The sequence below is a fragment of the Bombina bombina genome, chromosome 3, assembly GCF_027579735.1.
Source record: "Bombina bombina isolate aBomBom1 chromosome 3, aBomBom1.pri, whole genome shotgun sequence".
Taxonomy (NCBI): domain Eukaryota; kingdom Metazoa; phylum Chordata; class Amphibia; order Anura; family Bombinatoridae; genus Bombina; species Bombina bombina.
Genome location: NC_069501.1, coordinates 499,399,475 through 499,420,202, shown reverse-complemented (window position 1 = coordinate 499,420,202; position 20,728 = coordinate 499,399,475). Strand labels below are relative to the sequence as shown.

Genomic DNA, 20,728 nt, shown 5'->3' with positions numbered 1-20,728 from the left:
ATACAAAGCAGCATTCAGGGAAGCAAATACAGTTTTGTGTTTTTAGAAAGGGATAAGGGTTAAGATTCTTGCAGTGTGGCCGCACAGTGAGTAAACAGACTGAATAATCCGGTAGTGTTTGCTTAGAGCACTGCACTGTAAGTGCAGAGGGTGCGGTGCTGGGGTGCTCTGCCACATGAGACACAGTGGGGGTGGGTGCACGTGTGAAATTATACAGTGTTGTACCAAATATTGACTGCGTGGCTGAAGCCAAATGCTTACTTTATTTGTATAGTTTGTATATGCACTTGGCCAAATACTTAGGGTTCAGTCACCTGAAACATGTTGTGGTGCAGCCAGTACTTAGTCTCCATGGGAAAAAAAGGTTTCAGTGCCCAAGATATGCTGTTATATAAAAGTACTTTTAAAGTAGATAAAAAAAACATTGGGGGATAACTATTTATTAGTATTATTATTAATAATAGGTATAGCAAAACATTATTAATTGTGAAGAGACCTAAAGTGTAATAGCAAAAGGCTATAATGTGCCACAGCATTTTACAATTGCACTGCAAAGGAGTTAAACTAAGTTGTATTTAGAGTGGCGATGCACTTCTGCTCCTGACCTATGTACATATGCCGCTCCTGATTGGTTTACTGGACAGTTTCATTCTCAGGAGCGGCAGTGCATTGTCATTCAAGAGTAAACTTTAATTTACTTAACGGAGTCAAACATATTTCCGATTCCTGATATTGTCATTGTGTTTTCCAGTGATCACAATCACAAAATGCTTCTGCTATTAATTCTCATAAAGCACAAAATCATAACCTCCTGAAAACAGCATAAAATCATTATTTGCCTGATTTCAAAATCCAAAAACTAAATGGCCATGATTAAGAACAAGCACAATGGTAATTTTGTAGGTTTTGCTATTACATTACAGATTGAAGAGCCTGTGGGTCCGAATTATCAAGCGCCGAACGGAGCTTGATGCCCCTTGTTTTCGGCGAGCCTTCTAAAGACCGCTGCTCTATAACTTGGCCGCCTGCTCTGAGGCGGCGGACAGAAATCAACCTGACCAAATACGATTGGGTGTATTGACACCCCCTGCTAGCGGCCAATCTGCAGGGGGCGGTATTGCACAAGCAGTTCTGGTGAACTGCTTGTGCAATGATAAATGCAGACAGCGTATGCTGTCTGCATTTATCAATGTGCAACGAACATGATACGCTACGTTGTATCATGTCTGCTCGAACTTTGATAAATATGCCCCTGTATATTTTTTTGTTTAATTCCTTTTAATAGTATGTATTGATACTAATAGCTGACATTTGCATTTAACCTGTTTTGCTCCAAAGCCATTTAAGATGTGTGTATGTATCTTAAAGGGATTAAAACAGGGGCATTATTGGTGGATATGTGTATTTGTTGTGCAAACAATTTTATTAGTGTGAACATAAATATTTTTAAAGGGATAGGAAAGTCTTAATGAAACTTGCATGATTCGGATAGAGCATGTCATTTTATAACACTTTTAAAATTAAAGGGACATGAAGCCCACATTTTTTCTTTCCTGATTTAGATACAGCATGCAATTTTAAACAACTTTCTAATTTACTTCTATTATCTAATGTGCATCATTCTCTTGATATCCTTTGCTGAAAATCATATCTAGATAGGCTAGGCTCAGTAGCTGCTGATTGGTAGCTACACATAGATGCCTCATGTGATTGGCTCACTCATGTGCATTGCTATTTCTTCAACACAGGATATCTAAAGAATGAAGCAAATAAAATAATAAAAGTAAATTGGAATGTTGTTTAAAATTGTATTCTCTATCTGAATCATGAAAGACAAATTTTGGGTTTAATGTCCCTTTAACTTTTTATTTTCAAATGTGCTTCGTTTCTTGGTATCTATTGTTGAAAAAGAATACACACATATCCTACACTAGTAGGAGCTAGCTGCTGATTGGTGCCTGCACACATTTGTCTCTTGTGATTGGCTAACTAGATGTGTTCAGCTAGCTGCCAGTAGTACAATAATGTTCCTTCAGTAAAGGATAAAAAGAGAATGAAGCAAATTTGATAATAGAAGTAAATTGGAAAGGTTTAAAATTGTATGTTCTATCCAAATCAATGAAGGAAAATGTTGGAGTTTTTTTTTAGCTTTAATTGATTGAGCAGGTAGCATTTATATTTGACTGATGATGTTGCTTGCTAACATCATTCAGTATGGCAGGGGGTAATGTCAGTGTGTTTCCCAATGTGTCAAATGTTCCATTCTCAAACTTTTTATGGTACTCGTTATTAATAAATGGAAACTTTTTGTCTTGTGTTTATCAAATCCTTTTACCGTTGGAATTTGTTAAGTGAAAATTGTGAAATGTGTTATTAAGTATCGAGAATTTGGATTATGATTGGTAAAACAGGACTGGCTCGGTCTAGGGCCAAACCAAAAATGTAAAAAGTGTGGCTGATAAACAATGAAAATGGATGACTGTGATTGGGTCAATATTGAAAAGTGTTTAGACCAATGAGACACTCTGTACTACAATAGTGAAGTGCTGTAGGGCATTAGTGCATATTAACTGTTACATTTTTATTTCCCTTTAATGTAGTCATATAATAATTTCTAAAAGGTATTTCATGACTAGACATGTGCATTTGTTTTGTTACAAATGCACATTCGTTAATGAAACACAGATATTCATCTTGTCTTCATGAAACAAATATTCGAATAAATGCAGCACAAAGCTTGAAGAAAACGCAGGAATAATGACAAATTTGTTAGTTATCATTAATTTCCATTAAATAGTTCAAATACTTTTAGCGCTAACCCACTCCTCATCTTCACAGAGCCCCGGCCTTGCTAATAGAAGGCTTAGCGTTGCGGCTCTCACGGCCTGCACTAAAAATGAAGGTCCTTCACTAAGGAGCTGCTGATTGGTGGCTGCACATAGTTTGTGTGATTGGCTCACCCATGTGCATTGCTATTTCTTCAACAAAGGATATCTAAAGAATGAAGTAAATTAGACAGTAGAAGTAAATTGGAATATTGTTTAAAATAGTATTCTCTATCATTATGAAAGAAATATTTGGGGCTTATTGTCCCTTTAAAACTTGGGTTGTTATATTTTTAGTTATAGTGATAATTTTTTCCAACAAAAATGATGTTAACATTTTACAGACATGACTGATCATTTTATAATAAAGGTCGGAAAATTTAACATTAAAGGGACACTGAACCCATTTTTTTTATTTTGTGATTCAGATAGTGTATGCAACTTTAAAGCAACTTTCTAATTTACTCCTATAATGAATTTTTCTTCGTTCTCTTGCTATCTTTATTTAAAAAAGAAGGCATCTAAGCTTCTTTTTTGGTTTAGTACTTTGGACAGCACTTTTTTATTGGTGGATGAATTTATCCACCAATCAGCAAGAACAACCCAGGTTGTTCACCAAAAATGGACCGGCATCTAAACTTACATTCTTGCATTTCAAATAAAGATACCAAGAGAATGAAGAAAAATTGATAATAGGAGTAAATTAGAAAGTTGCTTAAAATTCCATGCTCCATCTGAATCACGAAAGAAAAAATGTGGGTTCAGTGTCCCTTTAAATGTATACAAAAATGCAGGTTTTAATTTGGCTGGTATTTATGCTAACGTGCGTAAATCCCTTTTAAAAGACTTTAAGACTTTATATCAGTAGAACTAGTTCTATTTCCCAGGGGATACTGTTCTCATTTGCAGGATTGTTATGCTAATTACTGTTGATAACATATATTAGACAAAATCCCATGGAATGTTACGCTAGACACACAGGTTACTCTTGAATAGTTAAACTGATCTCTTTTAACTGTTGCCGTATGTTATTATGATCAATAGCTGTAAAATAACACTTAGTAAACAGCATTATATAATGTTAATGAGTATCTCAGAGTTGTCAAGCCACATTTTTGAGAATATGATACAATTTAAAGGGATATGAAACCCCCAAAATTTATGTTGTGATTCCTACAGAGAATACCACTTTTAAAAAAAAAAGTTTTACATTTATTTTGTTCCCATGATATTCTGTGTTGAAGAGATACTTAGGTACGTGTCCGGGGCACTACATGGCAGAAAATAGTGCTGCCATCTAGTGCTCTGGATGGATAACATTCTTGCAAAACTGCTGCCATATAGTGCTCCAGAAATGGGCTGGCTCTTAAAGGGACATTAAACCCAATTTTTTTCTTTCATGATTCAGATGGAGAATACCATTTTAAACAACTTTCTAATTTACTTCTATTATCTAATTTGCTTCATTCTCTTGATATTCTTTCCTGAAAAGCATATCTAGATAGGCTCATTAGCTTCTGATTGGTGGCTGCACATAGATGCCTCATGTGATTGGCGCACCCATGTGCATTGCTTTTTCTTTAACAAAAGATATCTAAAGAATGAAGCAAATTAGATAATAGAAGTAAATTGGAATGTTTTTTAAAATTGTATTTTCTATCTGAATCATTAAAGAAATTTTTGGGGTTTAATGTCCCTTTAAGCTTAAGTCCTTGGGTTTTCAACAAAAGATACCAAGAGAACGAAGAAAAATTGATAATAGAAGTAAATTAGAAAATTGTTTAAAATTGCATGCTCTATCTGAATCATGAAATAAACATTTGAGGTTTCATATCCCTTTAAAGGGACAGTAAAGTCAAAACTAAACTTTCATGATTCAGATAGGGCATGCAATTTTAAACAACTTTCCAATTTACTTTTATCATCAAATTTGCTTTGTTCCCTTGGTGGTATTTTTGAAAAGCTAAACCTAGCTAGGCTCAAACTGATTTCTAAACAGTTGAAAACCGCCTCCTAGCTCAGAGTATTTTGAAAGTTTTTCACAGTTAGACAGTGTTAGTTCATGTGTGTCATATAGATAACATTGTGCTCACTCCCGTGAAGGTATTTAGGAGTCTTCACTTATTGACTACACTGCATGTCTGTCAAAAGCACATAGATAAGGAGGCTGTCTGCAAAGGCTTAGATACAAGGTAATCACAGAGGTAAAAAGTATATTAATATAACTGTGTTGGTTATGCAAAAACGGGGAATGGGTAATAAAGGGATTATCTATCTTTTAAATAAGAACATTTTTTGTGTAGACTGTCCCTTTTATGTCTGTTTTCCAGGTCATAATAAAATCACAGTATAAAGTGAAAAATCATGTGTAAATCTTTTCCCGCATAATTACTCGGATGCATAAATCTGCTTCATGTTTACATATTTCATTTCTAACATATAACGGTGTTCAGCTAAGGGCCCAATGATCTAAACGTCACCAGATCACATGTGATGTTTCTCGCTGATTCTCACAGGGGCTGACCTGGGGTAATTATCTTAAAAAAGGGTGGCAAGATGTCTCCTATAGAAAGTAATGGAGCTTGCTGGAAAGGGAAAGCGCTTCATAGAGTGAAGTGAACAAGGGGTGCACTTTAAAAAGTAAACCCCGCAGCTAATATAAATCACATTACCCTGCTTTCTGCTTATAGTATCTTACAATTGCCTATATTTTTGTATGCATGTGTTTTTCTATTGGGGTTATCAGTATTTTGAGTGCTTTGAGAAAAGCTCTCCACCTTTTAGTTTGCGAGAAAAAAATAAACAATTTCATATACGCCCATGTTCAGACCATTTTACGTAAAAACAACAATTACGCTTTATATTTTCTACTTATAAGTACAAATTTCTAAGTGATTTTTACACATCCAGTCTACTTAATTGCACTGTGCATATTTAATATGATTTATTCCTGTGTAATTTACATACAAATTTAACTTTTTTAATACATTTTGATTTTTGGTGAACAATTTTATTAAGATTTTTGATGCACCTTAACAATACAATTCCTCCCCATACCAAAATGCAGTATACAAGAAATAGAAGTACTGGCAGACATTCTTTAATAATCTCGCCAGCCCAGAGACCTTTAGATCATTTGCTCTAAGAGTTAAATAACCTTCCAAAATTATTTTTCATACACTGCTTTCATCTGTGTAAAAAATGACTATATTTATTATTTAAAATTTAATAGAGATTATATTTTCAAAAAGTATTAAAAAAAATATGTTCCATTGTAATAACTATTTGCACTTCCGAATGTATTTTACATTTGAACATTTTATTATACATTTTGTATTACATGACATTGTAGTGGTGTAGTTTATTGGTTAGATCATGTATTTTTTTTCACTACTCACCCTGAGAGACTGCGCACTGTTTAACCTCCAGACAGTGGTTAAACACATAGCTAAAGTCCTGCTTGGGAATCGGCTAGTCCTGAGCAGAAAACAGCTGACGAGCCAATCAGTAGTGTCAGTTGCACAATCCAGCCAGTAACTGTCTGTGTTCATCTCAGGGACTGCAATTCTTGTGGCTCCTCGTGAGCCTTTACCTATGTTTTTAACCCCTTTGTGGGGGTTAAATATATAGAGGTCCACAGTGAGAAGTGAAAAAATATGTCATGCTCTCACGAATTAGAACGTCATATTTTCACTACAATGTCGCTTTAAGACTAAGAATAAATACAGTTTTTAAAGTATTATCAAAGCTAAGGATTATTTACTGATAAATAAATAGTAAGGGGTAGATGTATTAAGCAGCAAAGTTTTAGGTCCGTATGAAACTGAAGTTAAGAAGCAGCGGTCACAAGACCGCTGCTCCTTAACTTGTCCGCCGCCTTTTAGAATGATTGACACCCCCTGCTGAATGTGAAGGGGGCAGCATTGCACAAGCATTTCACATTTCACAATTTCATTGCAGTGTGTATATATATGTATATGTGTGTGTATATATATATATATATATATATATAATGTGTGTGTATACAGGGAGTGCAGAATTATTAGGCAAATGAGTATTTTGACCACATCATCCTCTTTATGCATGTTGTCTTACTCCAAGCTGTATAGGCTCGAAAGCCTACTACCAATTAAGCATATTAGGTGATGTGCATCTCTGTAATGAGAAGTGGTGTGGTCTAATGACATCAACACCCTATATCAGGTGTGCATAATTATTAGGCAACTTCCTTTCCTTTGGCAAAATGGGTCAAAAGAAGGACTTGACAGGCTCAGAAAAGTCAAAAATAGTGAGATATCTTGCAGAGGGATGCAGCACTCTTAAAATTGCAAAGCTTCTGAAGCGTGATCATCGAACAATCAAGCGTTTCATTCAAAATAGTCAACAGGGTCGCAAGAAGCGTGTGGAAAAACCAAGGCGCAAAATAACTGCCCATGAACTGAGAAAAGTCAAGCGTGCAGCTGCCAAGATGCCACTTGCCACCAGTTTGGCCATATTTCAGAGCTGCAACATCACTGGAGTGCCCAAAAGCACAAGGTGTGCAATACTCAGAGACATGGCCAAGGTAAGAAAGGCTGAAAGACGACCACCACTGAACAAGACACACAAGCTGAAACGTCAAGACTGAGCCAAGAAATATCTCAAGACTGATTTTTCTAAGGTTTTATGGACTGATGAAATGAGAGTGAGTCTTGATGGGACAGATGGATGGGCCCGTGGCTGGATTGGTAAAGGGCAGAGAGCTCCAGTCCGACTCAGACGCCAGCAAGGTGGAGGTGGAGTACTGGTTTGGGCTGGTATCATCAAAGATGAGCTTGTGGGGCCTTTTTGGGTTGAGGATGGAGTCAAGCTCAACTCCCAGTCCTACTGCCAGTTTCTGGAAGACACCTTCTTCAAGCAGTGGTACAGGAAGAAGTCTGCATCCTTCAAGAAAAACATGATTTTCATGCAGGACAATGCTCCATCACACGCGTCCAAGTACTCCACAGCGTGGCTGGCAAGAAAGGGTATAAAAGAAGAAAATCTAATGACATGGCCTCTTTGTTCACCTGATCTGAACCCCATTGAGAACCTGTGGTCCATCATCAAATGTGAGATTTACAAGGAGGGAAAACAGTACACCTCTCTGAACAGTGTCTGGGAGGCTGTGGTTGCTGCTGCACGCAATGTTGATGGTGAACAGATCAAAATACTGACAGAATCCATGGATAGCAGGCTTTTGAGTGTCCTTGCAAAGAAAGGTGGCTATATTGGTCACTGATTTGTTTTTGTTTTGTTTTTGAATGTCAGAAATGTATATTTGTGAATGTTGAGATGTTATATTGGTTTCACTGGTAAAAATAAATAATTGAAATGGGTATATATTTGTTTTTTGTTAAGTTGCCTTATAATTATGCACAGTAATAGTCACCTGCACACACAGATATCCCCCTAAAATAGCTATAACTAAAAACAAACTAAAAACTACTTCCAAAACTATTCAGCTTTGATATTAATGAGTTTTTGGGGTTAATTGAGAACATGGTTGTTGTTCAATAATAAAATTAATCCTCAAAAATACAACTTGCCTAATAATTCTGCACTCCCTGTATATATACTGTATATATACTGCATATTGCAATACTTGTTATTTTGAGATTATATATATATATATATATATATATATATATATATATATATATATATATATATACAAACACACGCACACACACACACATACATATTATAATCCAATAGTAGACTGTCACTCGCTGAATCATCAGACCACTGCTTCTTACACTCTTCACCATTAAAATCACAACAAAAACTCTCTCTTGGGGTGAGTGACAGGCCCTTCTCTTCTTGATTGGTCATGTGAATATATATATATATAATGATGTCATATATGTATATACTTATGTCGAGAAAGCTACATTGTATAAGAATACTGACTGAGTATACAAACATTAAAGGGACACTCAACCCAATTTTTTTCTTTCATAATTCAGATAGAGAATGCAATTTTAAGCAACTCTCTAATTTACTCCTATTATCAATTTTTCTTCGTTCTCTTGCTATCTTTATTTGAAAAAGAAGGCATCTAAGCTAAGGAGCCAGCACATTTTTGGTTCAGGACCATGGACAGCACTTGTTTATTGGTGCTGTCCAATCAGCAAGGACAACCCAGGTTGTTCACAAAAAATGGGCCGGCATCTAAACTTACATTCTTGCTTTTCAAATAAACATACCAAGAGAATGAAGAAAATGTAATAGTAGGAGTAAATTAGAAAGTTGCTTAAAATTGCATGCTCTATCTGAATCACAAAAGAAAAAATTTGGGTTCAGTGTCCCTTTAATAATGAATGCACTGCTCAGTGTAATCTTAGTTACTATCTAAACACGGACAATAAACACAGAGTGCTGTAAAATAAGTGTGTATATACTGATAAGTAGCAAGCAGCATTGCATGATTATATTGAGTATACATATGCTACCAGTTAATATTTCATCCTGTAATGATGTATCATTACTGCCCTGTCTATATGGTTTAGTAAAACAAAGGCGAATGCTGTTGATTAAAATAACTAAAATTAGATTAGGTACTAAAGGGTCAAAAGGGTTAATATAAAGTTATGTCTCTGTGCCCTGCAGATAAAGAAAGGAAGTGAAGGGGGGTTATGTCCCTTTTCTTTTAATCCTGTCACTGCCACAGGGAGGGAGCCAGATGATGCTGGTTTACTATTCAGTTTTTCTTTTACAGTATGTATTTATTATCTGACTAGAGGGCCCTTAGTTTATGATTATCAATGTATTAAGAAAGGGACTGTGCAGGTACAAATCCAGAATTCCAAAATTCAAACTTTTTAATTAATATTTTTTTTTAAAGTTTATATAATCAAACATTACTATTTTTCCCTGCCTGGAAGTCACACTATTCTCTGCTTGTGTCTTTAGTTTGGTTTTTGGGTTCTAAAATGCAAATAATAGTCTATTATATTTATTAAAAACAACAACTATTATGTTTCTGGTTACAGTAATTAATAGATATATTATATGGATTATTTAGAACATTTTGCAGTATGTATAATAATTTTAAATAATAATATATATTTTTATATTTAATATTTCAATAACCCGCATTGAAGATATAAATTCTTCATGTGCTCTAACCCGACTGTGTTAGTCCTAGGTTACGAACCGCAATGATGTGTTACGCATATTTTACATTCCTATGTTCTTCACAAAGAAAATAATGTACTTTTTATTATTATATCTATATTTATCTATCTATAATATATATATATATTCCTCCTAACAAATGCACTCACAGGTCTTTCTTTAGTGAACAAAACTTGTTTATTATTGGAACGTTTTCGGGGAGAAGTTTGCCTTCATCAGCATGATGCCGTTCCAATAAAAAACAAGTTTTGTTCACTAAAGAAAGACCTGTGAGTGCATTTATTAGGAGGAATATTTATTACATTGATGCACCCAGGCTGACGACTCCAGGAGGGTAACACTGTGAATTGAATTGCATTATATATATATATATATATATATATATATATATATATATATATATATATATATATATATATATGTATTCACAATTAAAAGTACATTGTTCTGTGTGTGAAGAACATTGGAACGTGACATTTTCATAACTCCTGTTGGGTCAGTGTGCAAGTATAGGTTTTTTTTTCAGTTTACGCTCGAGTGGGAGTGCTAAATTATGCTTCTCTCGTAATCTAGCCTTTGGTCACAGTAACCAGTAGGTAATAGGCTAGGTTCCCTTAATAATCTTCCTCTTGGAAAAAAACCTTCATAGTGTACAGTATATTCATATATGCATTTTGTGATTGGCTGATGGTTGTCACATGATAGGGAGAGGAAAAATTTGATTAATTTTGAAATTTGCCAGAAAAATATTCTACTGCTCGTTTTAAATTCAAATTTAAATTAATTTTAAATTCAAAAAGTGCTAATTACATTGTCTTTTTATTGTGTATTTGTTAATCATTCAATTCTAGTGTATTTAGTGTTCCTTTAAGCGTGATATCCGAGTAGGCAGATGAGACTGAAGTCTATATTGACAGTACAATAGGTTCATGGTAGAACCTCTTATGCAAGAATGCAGTGGTCAATGATGTTTGCTTTGGAGACGTGAACTCATATGGAATATTGCTGTGTGCCTGTATGGACTCCCATGTGCATGGGAAGATCATTAAAGTGGTCCATAGATGAGGGTATATGGTGGATGTCCAGAACAGGTGGGATCACAATAAGGTGCAGGGAGATAATTGAGAATCATTATGATGTACAAGGAAAGTCATCTAAAGGCTTGGTTTGTACAGAGGGCTGATGCTTTCATTTCTAATGGATGTACTTGCAGATTTATGATGTATAATTTGTAAGTGTGAGAAGGTAAGTGGGGTTAAGCTCTGATGGATGAGGCGGAGAACTGATTTGTGGTATTATTGTTATTATGTTAGTTTATTTGTAATCTTTCATCATAGCTCTAAAAAGTCATAGAATTAATTTAAAATCAAGTCTTTATTATACAAATTGAGCCAGAAAAAGATTTGAGGCATGCTTCCAGAGAGCTTATAATTTTTAATAGTAAATGGTGAAAACAAAATGAGGAGATGGTTGCATGAAGGGTTGCTAGTTGTAGGATGGATTCCGTCAAGAATATTTTAAATGTGCCGCACTGAAAAGTTAGACTGGCACAAAATGGCAAACTTTAGGTAATTAAATGATGCAATGCTTTAAAAGTCAAGGAAGAGACTAACTGAATAAGTGAGATAGTTGCAAAGGACTTAGGGGGCGGCACAAGAGTAGTCCCTTAGTCAACAGTGGGCACTGAGGACAAAGACTGAGAGGAATAGGTCACAATTACAAAGAAAAAGGATAGGGAAGTATTTGGAGAAAAAGGTTATAATATGTAGGTAAAGGTTACAAATATGAAACTAATCCCAGAGGGTATTGTGACCCTGTTTTAAATAGACTGGAGTGTGGACAGTCTGGTGAGAGGTAGTCTTCTTAGATATAACAGTAATCAAAGTCTGGACAAGATAAGTGATTGAATTATAATATTCTTTTGGAGGAACTATTAGCTAAATATTCTGTAGGTTAAACTTACAGTACTATGTAAAAGTGCGGATTCATAGAAAGAACAGGGTTGCATATTGAGTATGGGATGCTGTTGTGGTGAGGTAGTTCTAAACAGAAAAGGAGATTTCGAATATAGAATTTGGAATCAGTAAAAAGTTTAATTTGACGTGTTGATAAGGTGGTGGAAGGTCATCCAAGACGAGATGCTGGAAAGACAGTGATGCAATTTAGAAGTGAGAAACTGTATAAAAGGGATGTGGAAACCCAAAGAAAATTCATAGTTTTTCAGGAGAAACTGTTTAGATTAAGAAGAGCAAGGAACACATGATCAAATCTAAGGTGACAAAAGAGAACAAGATAAGTAGATGCTGATGGAGCATCTAGAGAGATAGTATTTACGGGGCAGTGACAAATAGATCAGGTAGTTGAGATGTCTTGGAAACAGTTATAGGAATGTTCTTTAGTTTTATCATTGAAAAGGCTGTTTATTGCTTTAAAGAGTACAGTTTTGGTTGGGTGCTGTGGTCAAAATTTCAGTAATGAAAAAAATAAATAGAAAAACTCTGCCACACTTCAAACATTTAGCCTGTTTATTGCACTGATATGACACACGCACAAATATACACTGTATTGGGGTTACAGTACCTATTTGACAAGTGCTCACCATATAAACTTACAATAGAAATCGGTGGGAGGCTGGAGGCTTTACTTTCCTAAAACATAAAACTCACAGTAGCCCTTAAAGTGAAAGTAAACCCTAGCGTTGTATAAACGCTAGGATTTACTATTGAAACAAATAAAGGGCACTTTCATTCATGAAGTATAAGATACTTCATGTAGAAAGCTCCTTTATTTGTTTCAACCGATTGCCGATTTTAGCTGCTACAGCAGACCACGGCTAAAAAATTTTTTGGCTAAGAGGTGACTTTTTCACCTCTTAGCCAATAGCAGTGAAAATGTCACCTCTTAGCCAAAATTTTTTTTAGCCGTGGTCTGCTGTAGCAGCTAAAATCGGCAATCGGTTGAAACAATTAAAGGAGCTTTCTACATGAAGTATCTTATACTTCATGAATAAAAGTGCCCTTTATTTGTTTCAATAGTAAATCCTAGCGTTTATACAATGCTAGGGTTTACTTTCACTTTAAATTATTACAAAAGACACTTAGCAAAGTAACAATCAATAAAAACTAATGATCATATTGAAGAAATATCATGAATAACCATTTAATTTACCATAACAGGGTATCAAGTATTGGAAGAAACATACATATTAATTCAACAATCATTTTAAGTGGTATTTTTCATGTAAGCCAAAATGAGTTTATGTATTTTTTACCATAACTTTTTACATTTTAAATAGCTCTTTAGTAAACCAGAACACACTACTTTGTGTACTGGTTCAAACACATTTTATTTTAAAGGACCATTAAATAAAGCAGTACATAGTCAACAAGTATATGATAAAAAATAATATAATGCAATAGCACTTACTCTGAATCTTAAATGAGCACAAGATTTCCTCATTTAATAAATACAAAAAGGTAAAGATCTCCTCCTGCTCTATAAATAACTATGCATGCATCTCAAAACCTTTCTCAAACTAAGGGAAAATTACACTGACCTCCCCCTACTTCCGGTTTGCTGCTTTTGCCGGTGACTCTTATATACTATGATTTAATTAGCATTTATGTTTCCAATCCGCAGATGCAGATGTATGTGCCTTAGCTTATTACTGGAGCTTATACTTACCAACATTTAAAAGGCTCTTTGATGGAAGTCTTAGGGCGTTTTTGACCATGGTGTATAGAGTTTTCCAATACTAATCACATTTTGAACATTTATTTTTAACATTACTGATTATTACTTTTTACTCTATTTTTACGTACAGCGTGCATGTTAATTAATTAACTTTGTTTAAATTAATAAAAAATGTATCCTCAATTTTTTACTCTAATCTACCTATTTACTAACTATAGCTCCTACTTTTTGGAGCGCACTCTTAGAGGCATATTTAAGAAATGTCCGACAGTGCGGATCAGGTCCGCAAGACATCGCTGAATGCGGAGAGCAATACGCTCTACGCATTTAACATTGCACCTGCAGCTCACAAGAGCTGCTGGTGCAACGCTGCCCCCTGCAGACTCGTGGCCAATGGGCCGCCAGCAGGGAGCTGTCAATCAACCCGATCGTGTTGAATTGTTGCGATTCCTGTCCGCCTGCTCAGAGCAGGCGGACAGGGTTATGGAGCAGCCGTCTTTGTGACCGCTGCTTCATAACTGCTGTTTCTGGCGAGTCTGAAGACTTGCAAGAAACACGGGCCGTCAAGCTCCTTTCGGAGCTTGATAGATAGTCCCCTTAGTGTATTTGACATATGACATTTAAAAATGTACTTCAATTTGCTATCCCCTTTACCATGTGACAGCCATTAGCTAATCTCAGACTCATATATCTATAAACTGTGAACTCTTGCACCAGCTGAATAGTAGCTGGTGCCTTAGAAAGTGTGCATAGAAAAAGACTGTGCACAATATGATAATGGAAGTAAATTGGAAAGTCTTAAAACTAGTGCTCTGTCTGAAGTATTACAGTTTAAGTTTGACTTTAGTGTCCCTTTAACTGGTTTATTGTATAACCTATTTCAGGAAAACATTATGTTCTTATTGGGTGGGAAAACAGTATTTTACCTACACTCAATAAATTCAAGTAAAACTTAAAAGAACATAGAAGTTAATTTAGACCCCACAATACAATATTTTCATTTTTTTTCAGCTATCAAATTTTCCTCTTTTTTTGTTTTTTTTTTTGTTCTCCTCTTTGTTGAAACCTAGCTTCATTTCATGAGAGCATATTGGGATAGGCTCAGGAGTACCAGATAACAGCAGTGTTTGCATCAAAGTTTGTAACAATGTTGTACATATTGTGTCTTGTGCACAATTATGAACCTACCTAAGCTAAATAGAAGAACTAAAAGCTAGGGGTTTGGTTATAGAAAGGGATGGTATTAGCTGAGTGGAGGCTGGCTTTAAAGGAGGCTGAGGAGAAGTGTTTATCTGTATGGGGTCGATTCATAAAGCTGCAGCAGACAGGGGCACACCTATCTGGTGCAGGTCGCTTCTGGCGGGCTGAATTCCGATGCCGAAATTCATCATTGCACATGAATGCAATTTTGCACTCTTGTGCAATGCCACCCCCTGCCCGTGCACAGCCAATCACGCGCAAGCAGGAGCTGTTAATCTCCCAGGTCGGACGAGATTGGGGAGATTGAAACCAAGAGGTGGCAAAAGGATAGGGATGACCGATGCTTGTTAAATACGGACTGCAGGTTCTCTTGTGAGAACCTGCAGCCGTAGACAAGCGAAGCCTGCCAAATGATTTTATAAATCGACCCCATATGTGTCTGGACAGAAGGACAAATAAATTACATAACTAAACCAGTCAAAAAGGGAGACCTTGGTTGGATGTTTTAATCTATGTTGCCTAAGGGGTAAAAAAAAAAAAGAAAAACGCCAAGTCTGGCAGCTCCAGCCTGTGTGACTTGTTACCTGTAACACAGCTTAAAGAACTAGGTTTTAGGTTGCATTGCTAGAGTTTCAAGTCTGTCAGGTCCATCTGCAGTGGAGACATCCTTGGAATTTTTAGGGTGTGTCCTATAACCGGCCATGTGAAATAAGGGATTTTGACCTATCTGCGCAGCTGCAGGGTATGGATATGATGACCTTTTCTCCAGCCCCCACCCTTAAGAAACAAATAGATTCTTTTATTTACATACCAAAGCTCACTGATATGTATGTGGGTGTACAAATACATTATCCAAACAGCTTGCAATCAAAAGTATATTGTATAAGACAGTTTTATATGTCTGGTTTAAGGCCATTATACAAGACCTAGTTATATATATATATATATATATATATATTTGCTCTCACTTCAAAGACCAGTTTAAACAAGTGCATTTTTATGACTGTATTTATGACTGTATTATCTGCCCATCTAAATGCATTTCCAGCAAAACATGCTTAGTATTGTATGGGGGTAATGAAAAATCTTTATTGAAGAAAAATTCTCATTATCCATAAAAGTCAGGAGGTGTTTTGCCTACTTTACATTACATACATGCTTACCATAAGAAATTCAGTACAAAAGATATTAAATAAGAACCTTGTGTTTAAGGTTGCTTGTTGTCTTCTACAAAAATACTTGATGATTAGCTGATGATCCTGGGAAAGTGACTGTTTTATTCACAATCAGCTCTAGATCTTCAAATCAGACCTCATAGCTTGCAGCCCATGTGAGCCTAACGCTCATATCAGACTTTACTACCAATTGCCCTGTAATCCCTATCAACCTTATCCCCATATGGTATCTCACATTGCTTAGTTTAATATATATCATATTGTAGTTTATTTATGCAATTTCCAGCCTCCAAAAGATTAAAAAGACCTTTATTTCTTGTAAACAGTTCAGGCCGGCAATAGGCCCTTTAGTCATACATGACTAAGGGCCTATTGCAGGCCTGCAACATTTTATTTGTACCTATGGACCCAGTTTACAAGAAATACAGGTCTTTTTAATCTTTTGGAGGCTGGAAATTGCAGGGATATTGTATTTCTATTGAGACCTGGCAAGTCTTTTTTTTCAGTTCCCAAAACTTTAAAGTGTGCGGTTTTCCAATTTTCGATTTCATATTATATTATAGACAGGTTCCAATCAGTTTAGTATCTATTCATTTACATTCATTTTACTGGCCAACCAGTTAACGGGACAGTCTAGTCCAAAATACAATTTCATGATTCAGATAGGGCATGTCATTTTAAACAACTTTTTAATTTACTTTTATTACCAATTTTGCTTTGTTCTTTTGGTATTCTTAGTTGAAAGCTAAACCTAGGTAGGCTAATATACTAATTTCTTAGCCCTTGAAGGCCACCTCTTATCTGAATGCATTTTGACAGTTTTTCACCACTAGAGGGCATTCGTTCATGTGTGTCATATAGATAACATTGTGCTCATGCACGTGGAGTTACCTTGGAGCCAACACTGATTGGCTCAAATGCAAGTCCTTCAAATTAACTGAAATACGGGGGCAGTTTGCAGAGGCTTAGATACAAGGTAATAACAGAGGTAAAAAGTGCATTAATATAACAGTGTTGGTTATGCAAAACTAGGGTAATAAAGGGATTATCTATATTTTAAAACAATAAAAATTCTGGTGTAGACTGTCCCTTTAAGCAATTACTGAATACCTGGAAACCCTTTATGGTATGTTTTGTGTTTAGAGGTGCCCTAAAATATGCCCAAGAGGACTAATGCATGGGGAGAAAACAGGGAGAACACTAGCCAGGGTCTTTTTGATATAACCGTTTCAGTAATATGATATTACCTAATGTACATTACCTCACTTTTTTCCTTATCCTGTGATTACCATATTGCTGCGTTCATCGACTTCCATGTAATATTTTCCCTCTGCTTTTCAATCTGCCCTCTTAGTACCACACCCATTTAATACATACAGGGCTTAGTAATGATTTAATATGATTATCTTTTATTTGTGTCGTACGTGCCCTGCAGTATTCAGCGCTGACATAGAGTTGCTTATGTTGAGCACAAGTTAAGTAATTCAGATAGCAAACAAACACATAAGGTGGAAACTGCTTAAATAAATTTACAATCTAAATTGAAGGAACATTTAGAAATGTAATACATTAGATTGCAAATAGATGCTGAATGTTATTCATTAGTCTCTAATTAAGGTATATTATGGCAGCACAGGTTTAAGTTTAAACAAGTATTTCATGTAAAATGTCGTTTTTCAAGTCTTGTGTTTTTGAATATGGTAAATTGGCTGAACATTTGCATTGATTCTAGCTAAGCCTGTAATTCCTAGAAAGTAGGACAATTTATAGCAAATTTGTTTATTAGATGTGAGTGACAAAAAGTATAAAAAACAACTAACATTTGAAAGCTGCGGACATAACCTAAAGGTGATTTTTACAGGAGTGATTTGGGTGGAGAGTCATTTAAAAAAATGAAAGAAATCCTTGTAATCACTTGGCACGCTGCACAAGCACAGTAGCCATATTGAATTGAGAAAAGTACTAGTGCAGATTAACGCACATAGCTGTTGTGTATTTTGCATGGGAAGAACACAGCGTACGGTAACAGTCTTTTTTTTTCTTCTTCTTTGTGATGTCTGGCTAGAGTTGGCAGCAGTTCCAAACCAGTACCATCAAATATAATATTAATCAGTCAGTCAAGTCGAAATTAAACTTTTATGATTCAGATAGGGCATGCAATTTTAAACAACTTTCCAATTTACTTTTATCATCAAATTTTCTTTTTTCTCTTGGTATTCTTTTGTTCAAAAGTTAAACCTAGGTAGGCTCATATGCTAATTTCTAAGCCCTTGAAGGCCGCCTCTTATCTCAGGGCATTTTGACAGTTTTTTTACAGCTAGACAGCGCTAGTTCATGTGTACCATATAGATCACATTGTGTTTATGCACATGGAGTTATACCTAGGAGTCAGCACTGACTGGCTAAAATGCAAGTCTGTCAAAAGTACTGAAATAAGGTGGGCAGTCTGCAGAGGCTTAGATGCAAGGTAGTCACAGGTAAAAAGTATATTAATATAACCGTGTTATGCAAAACTGGGGAATGGGTAATAAAGGGATTATCTATCTTTTTAAACAATAAAAATTCTGGAGTAGTCTGTCCCTTTAAATCACCTTTTTCAATCCAAATTTTAAATAGAGTAAGGTGTTTAATTTTTTCCTAATTTTCCTTATATCCAATATGAGAGATTACAAGTTAATTTCTGTTTCTGTTAATATAGAAGATAAACCCAGAAAATGTGTTGTTTGACACTTCCAGTATATATAATAAACAAATTTGAATGGACTCACTAGAGGCCCGATCATCTAAAGCTCCCGCTCAGGTGAGATGATCTAAAGCTCCCGCTCAGGTCAAATGATCGTAAGATTGCGGCTTCTTAAAGGGACAGTCTAGTATAAATGTAACTTTCATTATTCAGATAGGACTTTTAATTTTAATCAACTTTCCAATTTACTTTTATCCTGAAATTTGCTTTTTTTCTCTTGGTATTCTTAGTTTAAACTAAACATAGGTAGGCTTATATGCTAATTTCTAAGCCTTTGAGGGCTGCCTCTTATCACATGCTTTATAAATCTCTTTTCAACACAAAGAGACAGAAAGTACACGTGGGCCATATAGAAAACACTGTGTTCAGACACAAGGGGTTATTTAAGATTTAGCACAAAACTTATGCTAAATTTAAGACAATAGATAATAAACAGTCACAGTCATGTGATCAGGGGGCTGTCAGAAGATGCTTAGATACAAGGTAATCACAGAGGTAAAAAGTACATTAATATAACTGTGTTGGTTATGCAAAACTGGGGAATGGGTAATAAAGGGATTATCTATCTTTTAAAACAATAACAATTCTATGGTAGACTGTCCCTTTAACTTGTCCGCCACCTTTAAGGTGGCGGACTGCAATCATTCCGATCAGATTGGGATGATTCACGGCCCCTTGCTAGCGGCCTATTGGCCGCGAATGTGCAGGGGGCGGCATTGCATAAGCATTTCACACGAAATGCGTGTGCAATGTTAAATGTAGACAGCGTATGCTGTCGGCAATTAGCAATGCCGGGCGGACATGATTCGCTACAGTGAATCTTGTCTGCCCGGCATTTGATAAATTGACCCCATAATGTCTTAAGTATGGCAAGGTCCCTCAAATAATTTTAGAAACAAAAATGTGACCTTGAGAGATGTTTATCTCACGATTTTAGGGTTTTGTACGTGAAAGAGAGACTCCTATATTAAAAAATAAGGTCTAGAATAAAATCTTTAAGGTTTTGTTTTATCCTCTCCTGCGTTTTTGATCATCAGGCCCTTGATCCTTATTTTAACACCTTATCTTAACAGCAAAAGATATTTACAGTACCCATCTTAAAGGACCACCCAATGCAGTAGAATTACATAATTAACATATAACATATAAAAAGACAAAGCAATAACACTTGCTCTGAAATTCAGATAAGCAGTAGATTTTTTTCTTCTTCTGACAAATGTATTTTTTCTCCCATTTTCCAGCCCCCTGTATCATGTGACCGACATCAGCCATTCACAGACTAGTATACTTATACCCTGTGAGTTTGAGCACATGCTCAGTAGGATCTTGCTCCACTTGTGCAGAGTTTGATAATGGAAATAAATTTGAAAGTGTCTTAGAACTGCATGATCTATCTGAAAGTTTATTTTGACTAGAATGTCCCTTTAAGTATCAACGTATGCTTTTTAGGAAAAAAATAATGTCTAATTCTATAGTTAAAGGGATAGGAAAGTCAAAATTAAACATGCATGATTAAGATAGAGCATGCCATTTTGTTACACTTTTTAAAATTTACTTCTATTTTCAAATGTACTTTGTTCTCTTGAGTATCCCTTGTTGAAAATGAATACGCACATATCCTACACTAGTGGGAGCTAGCTGCTGATTGGTGCCTGCACACATTTGTCTCTTGTGATTGGCTAACTAGATGTGTTCAGCTTCCTGTCAGTAGTGCAATGCTGTTCCTTCAGCAAAGGAGAATGAAGCAAAATGTATGTGAAAATTTATGATTAAAGGGCCATAATACCCAAATGTTTAAACACTTGAAAGTGATGCAGCATAGCTGTAAAAAGCTGACTAGAAAATATCACCTGAACATCTCTATGTAAAAAAGAAAGATATTTTACCTAAAAAGTTTCTCAGTAGCCACATCCCATTGTAAAGGATTTCTAAGC

At 35.6% G+C, this 20,728-nt stretch overlaps 1 protein-coding gene across 1 annotated transcript in view; it reads left to right on the top strand.

The window, feature by feature from the left end:
- The window catches only part of ITPR3 (inositol 1,4,5-trisphosphate receptor type 3), a 579,835-nt gene that overhangs the window by 750 nt on the left and 558,357 nt on the right, over positions 1 to 20,728 (top strand).